Here is a 10,317-nt window from a genome sequence, read left to right as displayed (position 1 = left end):
GACGCCGAGAAATGGGCTGCGTTCCTAAAATTCCAGGAGTTCATGGAAAGCTCCAAAGCAGCCGCCTCTGTTGCTCCCTCCTCCTCTACCACACCAGCTCTCCCTGACAAAGCCCACCAAAGCCCCTCTCTCCCATTCTAAAGAAAGTGCCTAGCCCTCAGCCCTCACCTACCGCTCACTCCAACTCTCCAGCACCGATGGAGGAAGACCAAACAACCCCCGTCATTCACCCGGTATCCTCCACCGACTCCACCGAGCACACTCTCTCCGCCTCCAGACATGATGAATCCACCCATCACCAGCCTGACATCATATCCACCTCCCTCGCTCTCACTACTCCTCCCTGTCCACCGCCTTAGACATCCCTCAAACAACACTAGTACAAAACATGTGTTTAACAGGACTTTTTTCTCAGGGGTTATAAAAAACTCATGATAAAAAAACAATAAGGTCAGGGGTTTTTTGAAAAACCCCTAAGAGAAAATTTAAGCAAATACTAAAAATAAAACAAATACTATCTATCAAGGATTTATAGAAAAGATATAAAAAAAACCTGTCTAACTCTACATAAATCTCCCGCCTCACTTAAAAAAATTAAAAAAACATCCCGCTAAACATTCATCCTCGTATCTTCTCGCCCTCCTGAACTCGATCCACCGTTACATTCTTCTCACCACTACCGTACAGACCGGCTGCTTCATTCCCGTCCACCACTGTGGCGCTCCTTCTCCTCCAACCTAGAGGCGTTCCATTCGCATCCAAGAACTGCGCCGCCGTCTTCGTATCCACCACTGTGCCCTACTGTTCGTTCGCGTTCCTCCGCCTCCGGTACCAGCACTGCCTTTCCGGCTCTTCTCCTCCACCACAGGTCAGTGTTCGGTGTTCTCATTGCTAAATCTGACTAAATCCTTACTCAATGTTACAGATACGCAATTCAAAACCTAATTTCAGTTTTGGGGTCTTCTTGCAATTTTGTCTAATTCCTTAAAAATCTTTTCTTGTAGGGAGTAGAAGTGGATCTGGTTATATCTCTGCCATTATTCCTCCTCAATCTCTAATTATTGAGGTAAATAATTCTCTAATTTATTGACTTAAGCTACTTGCAAGCATTCAGCATCATAGGTGTATTCATAGGAAATATTTGATGTGAGGTACAGAATCTGAAATAAGCTTTCAAGAATTCTGGAAACAGGGAATGGATTTGATCAATCAATTGGTATTGTTGGAATAGAAGATGAGATAAATTTACATTGACAAGATAAAATGTTTAAAATTCATCAATTGAGCTTAATGCTCATTAGTTGATATCAATTCAGAGGCAAATTAGGATAAACTGATCCTTTGAAACATGTTTGTTATCCTGGTGAATTTTTGAACTGTATCTGGTGAAATTCTAAATTTTGTCTCGGCTGAACTTGTGAAATTTGCCTCTGCTGAACTTTTGAATTTTTGTCTTATGCTTTCCTTACAGTAATAGGTTATTTCTAATGATGTATGAGTTTTGTGCTTTTTTCTGTGTCGATGAACATATTTAAAGGTAACTGAAAATAAAATGGATCGTAAATGGATGTCATCTTCTCGAGTTACACCTGAATATATCTACGGCGTTGACAATTTTATCTCGTTTGCGGTTAAACATGCTGAAAATCGTACTAGAATATTATGCCCATGCAAGAACTGTCTGAATACGATACGATTACGAGTCGATACAGTGAAAGATCATTTGATTGCGAATGGGATCGATCAGTCGTAGACTTGTTGGATATGGCATGGCGAAAAGGAAGTAGTCAATATCAACGTGGACAAGGCTCATGATTATGAATGTGATCGACTAGAAGAAATGGCGCAAGCAGTTCAGGATAATTTTGTCGATCGTCCTAGTCAATTCGAAGAATTATTAACTGATGCTAAGTTACCTCTTTATCCATCGTGTACCAAGTTTACAAAATTGTCTGCTGTTCTGAAACTCTATAATTTGAAAGCGGCTCATGGGTTAGAGCTTCACTGCCTTACTTGAAGTCATAGAAGATATGCTTCCTAGTGAAAATGTTCTTCCTAAGCGTACGTATGAGGCGAAAAAAGTCATTTGCTCGCTAGCAATGGACTATGAAAGAATCCACGCTTGTCCTAATGATTGTATATTATATCGAAATGATTATGAATCATACGATAAATGTCCCAATCCTAATTGTCGAGAATCACGTTGGGAGAGAGAAGGTGTTCCAGCTAAGGTTTTTTGGTATTTTCCGATTTTTCCACGATTCAAGAGGTTATTTGCCAATGAAGAGGATTCAAAATGTATGGGATGACATGCAGAAAGAAGAGAATCTGATGGTAATATAAGACATCCGGCAGATGCTCAGCAATGGAAAGATTTTGATAATTTATATCCTGAGTTCAGTAATGATCCTAGAAACTTGCGTCTTGCATTATCTTCCGATGGAATGAATCCTCATGGAAACCAGTCAAGCACTCACAGTACTTGGCCAGTTGTGCTTATAATCTATAATCTTCCTTCATCAATATGCACTAGGCGAAAGTATATGATGTTATCGATGCTGATATCTGGCCCAAAGCAGCCAGGTAATGATATAGATGTCTATTTGCAACCATTGGTTGATGATTTGAAGGTCATGTGGGATAGTGGTATTGAAGTTTACGATGCATATCGTAAAGAGTCCTTTTTCTTGAGAGCAATGCTATTTTGCACGATAAACGACTTTCCAGCATATGGGAATTTGTCGGGCTATAGTGTCAAAGGGCATGAAGCATGTCCTCGATGTGGAAAAGATACTGATCATTGCTGGTTGAAACATTGTAAAAAGACTGTCTACATCGCATTTCGTCGTTTTCTGCCTATGGATCATCGATACAGAAAGTTAAGGACAACTTTTAATGGTGAAGTAGAAGAAAGAGGTGCTCCTGAACCATTGAATGGGAAACAAATTCTTGAAATCGTGGATGATTTGAATATCAAATATGGAAAGAAGCGCGATAGTCCTCTTCCATCCAAGGGCTGGAAGAAAAAGTCGCTATTTTTCTCCCTTCCGTATTGGGAGCATCTGCCCATACGACATTGTCTTGATGTGATGCATATTGAGAAGAACATTTGTGACAGCTTAATTGGTACATTTGTAAGGATGGTATAAAATCCAGGTTAGATATGGAAGCTATGGGCATTAGGGCGGAGTTGAAACCTCAGACTCGTGGAGATCGCACCTATCTCCCCCCTGCATGCTACACACTATCAAAAAAGGAGAAGCTGGAATTCCTTAATTCTATTCTTCAAGTGAAGGTTCCTATTGGCTTTTCATCGAATGTCCGAAGTCTTGTGAACTTGAAAGAGTTGAAGCTTCAGGGAATGAAATCTCATGATTGCCACGTCTTGATGCAAGAATTTATACCGATTGCTATACGTGGTATTCTACCTAAAAATGTTCGAAATGCCATTACTCGTTTGTGTTTTTTCTTCAAGAAGATATGCAACAAGGTTATCAATCCTGCAGAGTTGGATAGTTTGCAATCAGAGATTGTGGTTACTCTATGTCATCTTGAGATGCATTTTCCTCCATCATTTTTTGATATAATGGTTCATTTGACGGTTCATCTTGTCGAGCAAATCAAAATTTGTGGTCCGGTGTTCCTCACTTGGATGTATTTTGTTGAGAGGTATATGAAGGAATTTAAAGGATTTGTGAAGAACAGATATCGTCCTGAAGCTTGCATTGTGGAGCGATATGTTGTTGAAGAGGCTGTTGAGTTCTGCAATGAGTACTTGTCTGGTGTTGATGCCATAGGCCTTCCAAAGTGGGTTGCTTCTGAATCAATTGAAGGAAAGGGGACAGTTGGTGGTCGATTTGAGAATATATCTCACTCTATGCATCTTCAAGCTCATTTACATGTTCTTCATAATAGTGAGGGGGTTGAAAATTATACAGAAGAGCACATGAATCTCGTACGAAAGCAGTTTTCAACTTGGAAGAGCGAGAAGTGGATGAAGGATGAACACAATCGCTCATTCAGCAGCTGGCTTCGCGGTCGAGTCCTTGATCAACTTAAAGTATCCCCCGACTCAGTATCAACCACCCTGAAATGGATGTCCCAAGAGCCCCTCTTTCAAGTGAAATCATATGAAGCATATGAGATCAATGGAGTCACTTATTATACAAAAGGAAATGATGATAAAAGCACCACTCAGAACAGTGGAGTAATATTTGTGGCTGAAACTATGCAAATAGCTAGTGCAAAAGACGCGAATCCTGTGTATGGAAACATAACATATTATGGTGTTATAGAGCAGATATTGGAGTTGGATTATACCCATTTTAAGGTGCCAGTTTTCTATTGTAGATGGGTTGCTACAAATGTTGTTACTATAGATGAATTGGGTTTCACCCTAATTGATTTGAATAGGGTGGGATACCAAGACGATCCATTTATTTTAGCATCACAATCAACAATGGTTTTTTATGTACCAGATCCGAAGAATCAGAAGCTGTCCATTGTGCTTTCAGCAAAGGAGAAGCATTGGGATGATTACAATCAAAGAGAGGATGAAGCTCTTCAAACATCTGTGATTATGCCATATGTTGATGTGAATGTTACGAATGAAGAAGTTTATTTACGTGCTGACCATAAGGAAGGAATATGGACTAATGAACAAGTACCATCTTTAGTTCAAAAAAATAGTACTAGGAGTTCTAAAAGGAAAAGATCAAATGAATAGAAGTAATAAATATTCAGTTTACACCATTGTTTTTACATTTTTTTATGTCACATTTTCTATGTATAAACAGAAACATCCTTTTCCAGAAACCAAGTAAATAGCAGGAGCCTTTTTGTTAATACCAAAAAATTCAACCTACTACAGATGTATGTTTGCTACAAAAAAAATGGTTACCTATATGGTTTTGTTTAGGATTTTACACATAAGCTATAAACAAAGTAATACATATAAGCTATAAACAAATTCAACCTACATTGGATAAGGTACGTTTTTATCTGTTATGTAAGAGATATAATACATATAAGCTATAAACAAAGTAAGAGCCTTTGTAAAGAGAAGGTACGTTTTTACCTCTAGTGTAGTGTGCCCTACATTGGATAAGGTACGTTTTTACCTCTAGTGTAGTGTGCCCTGAGGTGTGTACACTGTTATATACAGAAGAATAATTATGACAACTTTTCATATTTCTGTGCTAAGTCATTCAACATCAATCTCTGACGGAAGGCGAGATACTTATCTACGCTGGTTTTAGCCCATTGCTGGCAGAAAGATTCATTAGTAGGAACCAAACAAAGGTTGCATTTTTAGCAAAGTCCTTGAAGCTCAGTTTCTGTGGCAGACTTATCTACGCTGGTTTTAGCTGTTTAATATTCACAAAGTCCTTGAGAAGATTTTAGGTGGTCTTTCCTTTGCTGATTTTAGCTTGGCTGATGACGCTGGTTTTAGCCCTTTGCTGGTTTTAGCTGTTTCCTTTGCTGACAGATACTTATCTACGCTGTGGCAGATACTTATCTACGCTGGAAGATTTTAGGTGGTCTTTCCTTTAGGTGGTCTTTCTGTGGCAGATACTTATCTACGCTGGTTCTACCTTGACGACAACACAGACCTTTAATTCTGAGTTGTCTTTCCTTTGCTGATTTTAGCTTGGCTGATTTTAGGTGGTCTTTTCTTTGTAGCAGCTGCTATTCTTCTTCATATTACCCCAGTAGGTTGTGTATGAATCTGGTGGTCTTTCCTTTGTAGCAGTTGTAGTATCTCTGAAATAAGCATTTTATTATATTGGTGTGGATGAAAAACCTGAATTTTATTATATTGATGTGGATGAAAAAACTGAATTCATAGATGTGTCTTACTTGCGGTCTTCAAGCTCAGTTTCTGTGACAACATGTGTCTTACTTGTAGTATCTCTAAAATAAGCATTTTATTATATTGATGTGGATGAAAAAACTGAATTCATAGATACTTACAAATTGATTGGATTCTTGCAGATTGACCAATGAGTTCTAAGGATAATTTAGAAGATTCTGGGAGTGAAGATACAACTCAAAAACGCCGTCCAGGAGCCTATGTTCTTAAAAGTGTTGAGAAGCTAACTAGGAATGGAAACAAAATAATTATAGTGTGGAATTCTAAGGGTCAGCTAATTGGAGATCATGCATCTTTATTTCAACACTTCATCGATTTCCATACCCGTGCACGAGTACCCATAGGAATTCCTAAATGGAAGGTCGTTCGACAAGAGCTCAAAGATCTAATATTCCAAGCTGTAATGGTAATGTAACTAAATTAAACTTAAGGTTTTTATTGCTAGTATTACTTGTTAAGGTGCGTAATTGATTTTGGCTTTTTTTTATAGGAGAAATTTGATGTATCCAATGTACACAAGAAGCTTTTCCTTCAAAGTGCTGCTACTAAATGGGGTAATTTCAAGTCATCACTTACAAGAAAATATATGTACATAGATAAAGAAAAAACCCAGATTCATACACAACCTCCAGACGAGTATCCTTTCATTGATCAAGATAATTGGGGTGAGTTTATAAAACAACGGTGCTCAAACCACTTTCAAGTAAGTATTAATGTGTTTGTACACTTATTTTTACCTTCTTTGTGTAAATTAATTGAATAACATATTATTTATTTTATGCAGAAAATTAGTTAACGTAATGCTGAAAATGCTACGCAAAATAAGCATCCATTTAAACAAGCTAGAAAAAGTTATGCAAGAATAGAGGAAGATACGGTATGTAGAATCAATTTTCAATGTATGTGCATATATAATATATGTTTAATTATTACGTATCTTTTATCTTAAAGAGAGACGGTTAGATCCAAAAACTACCTCGTTACCAAGATGGGAGCTGTGGATGGCTAGTAGGCGTGGTTACAATGATCAATATGACGTGAATGTTGTCGATGTTGTTAGAAATATTGTAAGTCAATTTACTATACAATTAGTCCATTACATTATACCACAAATTCTTTACTTATTGTGAGTCAATTAACTAGTCTATGTTTCTCATGCGTTTGTCGTAATGGAATTTGTTTCTGATGTGTTTTATATGATAGTCAATCTGCTTCTGTTTACGATAGTTAATTTACCTTTCTTCGCGCTTCTGATCAGTAGCCAAATTGATGACTGTTATGGTACTTGTTAAAATGAGATTCATGATCTTCGTCTTCCTTTTTAGGATAATGGAAAGACGAGTGGAATATTATCTCTTAAATTATGAAACTCTAATTAGCTTTTTATTAAATGATACACTTAGCTTTTCATTGCAATATTATAACTTATATATATATCTATGTTTTATGTTGGATATGGAAATTGTTACAGGGTTTAATAAAAGAACAAGTTACTCAAGGTCAAATATCAATTGGAGGTAGAGAAGATATTTTGGCTTTAGCTTTGAACAAAAAAGAGCATCCTGGTAGAGTTGGCGCTGGTGTTGGGTTGAAGAAGCTCTTTCCTCTGCCGAAAAATTCAAATGCGGACTATGAGATGCGGATAGATGAACTTCAAGCAAAACTAGATGCAGTAGAACAAGAAAATGCATCTAGAGATCAACTACTGCAAAAACTGCAATCTAAATTGGAGATGTTTCAAAACACTTGGATACAAAATCATGATAAAGCATCACCGGTACAACGGTCAGCGTCTTCAAGTAACAATGCGAGCTCCAAAAGAAAGCATCCTTCAACAGAGGAACCTTTGGTAAGTACATTTTCATAACTAGTGTTATAAATAATAAGAACAGATCATACTTATAAGGCTTATATTAGGTTGCATGGGAAGATTGTGAGTTGTTTTGGCCTGATCTGGATTCTAAAGTGGCTACAGCGAGGTTTATGGTTCCCATACCGGGAAAAGCTATAATGCATCATTGCCAACCATTGCAATCACATAAACTCAAAATTATGGTTGTTGATGCTTTGAAGCCAGATGTTGTTGTTCCTTTTCCTAACAAAGAGGTCACTCATGTTTTACAAGCTAAGGACACTCTGTGGTATGGCCTAAGAAACTAGTAGTCACTCAGGTAATTCAAAATTTTCAATTATAATTAGTCTTTGATGCTGAGGATATAACAACATGAATCTATGAGCATAATTATCTTATAAAGTCACTAAATTACAACGTCTATCATATTATTATTTCTAATGCAATTTCTTAGGATGAGTAATTTACTTCGACATAGTTGTTGCTATTTATGCTTTTTCCAGTCTCGAAATCAGAACCCTAGGCCTACTAAGGGTCCAACTCCTAAGAAGAAGCAAGTGACTGAAATGCACATCAACGCCAACGATTTGCAACAGCATTAGAGAAGTACAATGCAACATATTCCTAGCAGTTTCAAAGCTATGGTTGATACGTAAGTCATCTTAATTTTATGTATCTTTACGTTTTGTATATGTATGTAATTGGTTGGATTTATCATATGGCTCTTTTTTAGATTATTTCATTGCTTCTCCGTGCTAGCTGCAGATCTACTGCTACACCATCAAATAACTGATTTCCTCTTTCCAGTGCATAACTGATTTCCTGTACAGAACTGATTTTTAGTCTTCTTCCTCTTTCTCTGCTGTTGTTCAGGATTAGTCTTTTTGGATTTATCATATGGCTCTTTTTTAGATTATTTCATTGCTTCTCCGCTTCTCGTAGCACAAGCAGCATTATGTGGGTTTTTGGTGAGAATGTGATTGCCTACTTAAGTGTTCATTATTCTAGTTTCGAGTTCTTGTTATCTGTTAACTAAAGGTTTATCCTTTTTTCTCTTTCACAACAGTCTGTTAATTAATGATGATGTATATAAAGTGAGATCCTTTGGACTATGAAATATGATTTATGTCTCCTCTAGCTACGATGCAATCATTTGAATCAATTTGGCCTTTTCCACTTAGTGTAAATATTGATTCTTAAAGTTTAGCTAATTGACTGTGAGATTAAGTGGCTAAGCAAATAGTGAAATGAAGTATTTGTGGAGGAAATGAATGATGTACAGTTGGATTGATGTAGTGTCTTTGATCTGAATTTCATATATACACGTGGATTTTTTTGGGAAATTACTTTGCATGCCAGGTCAATATGTAGTTATAGACTATGGTGATCATGTGAATTATTCTCAGTGATTTTCTGTTGCCATATTACGGGACGGTCTATGATAAGACTACGTTGTAAGCAAAAGTTTTGTGCATGTCCTGCTAGTCTGTTCTATACATAGATGGAAAATAAGGCTATGTGAGCTTGTAACTTCATGATTGTAGTGGGGTTAGTATCTGTAATACATTAGTATTACAAATAACAAGGAATCAATATCAGTATTTGATGCCTTATTATTTGTAATACTAATGTATTTTAGTATAATTTTTTCCCAACATGGGATTAGTCTTTTTTGATCTTTTTGTTGACATCACTACACCATTTAATGGTTTTTTTTTGTCTTCTTGAAATTATATTTTATGTATTGACAATCTACGTTGGATCTCTTAGCTGATTTTGGTGCATGTACGTTATGTTTTGCAGTATATTCAGAACAGACCCAAGACCTATAACACATATCTGATTGATGAAATTCGTGAAGAGTGGTTGAAGTATTTGGAGACTCAAGCTGCCAAGTAATTAGTTTTTCTTAGAATTTAGATGGAAAAATTGATTTGTCTACATTAGTGATATTTATCTTACAAATATTATTGGATAATTGTGTAGTTTGTTTGAATATTAATGAAAATGTGTGTTGATTTTAAGTTTCCTGGCTAGACATTCTGTCATAGTTTACAAGTTGTACGAATAAAATTGCTTAAAATTATTTTAATTTTAATAAAATGTATTTCTCAGGGGTTTATTAAAAAACCCTGTTAGACGTCTATCAGGGATTTTTTTAAAACTCCTGAGAGACGTACAATATGAAATACTGTAGGCATATATAACCTCTCTCAGGGGTTTTTTAAAAACCCTTGATAAACCTCTAACAGGGGTTTTTAAAAAAACCCCTGAGAGACGTCTTACATGGGTTTTTTAAAAACCCCTGACCGTATGAGACGTCTCTCAGGGGTTTTTAAAAACCCCTGAGAGACGTCTCTCAGCAAAGAGGATAAAAGGAGTTAGAAAATCCATGTCCCCTTTGTCAAAAAACCCCTGAGAGAGACTAAATCTGTACTAGTGCAAGCCTTAGCCATCAAGCCCTCTTCCACCACCCAGAAACGCCAGAAGACGATCGCTCTGCCTGAAAGCGGCGAGTCCCTCAATCTCCCTCCTACTCACGGAAAATTCTCGACTCGAGTCGTCGTCGAGCCTCTAATCATAGGCCAAGGCT

At 36.9% G+C, this 10,317-nt stretch overlaps 1 pseudogene; it reads left to right on the top strand.

Moving 5' to 3' along the window:
- The first annotated feature begins 1,840 nt into the window (after positions 1-1,840).
- On the top strand, positions 1,841-4,726 carry LOC141251659 (uncharacterized; annotated as a pseudogene).
- The last annotated feature ends 5,591 nt before the right edge of the window (positions 4,727-10,317 follow it).

Source organism: Phyllobates terribilis, unplaced genomic scaffold, assembly GCF_046119375.1.
Source record: "Phyllobates terribilis strain yellow unplaced genomic scaffold, ASM4611937v1 Scaffold_7415__1_contigs__length_37781, whole genome shotgun sequence".
In the NCBI taxonomy this organism is placed as follows: Eukaryota; Metazoa; Chordata; class Amphibia; order Anura; family Dendrobatidae; genus Phyllobates; species Phyllobates terribilis.
This window is presented reverse-complemented; position numbering and strand designations above follow the sequence as displayed.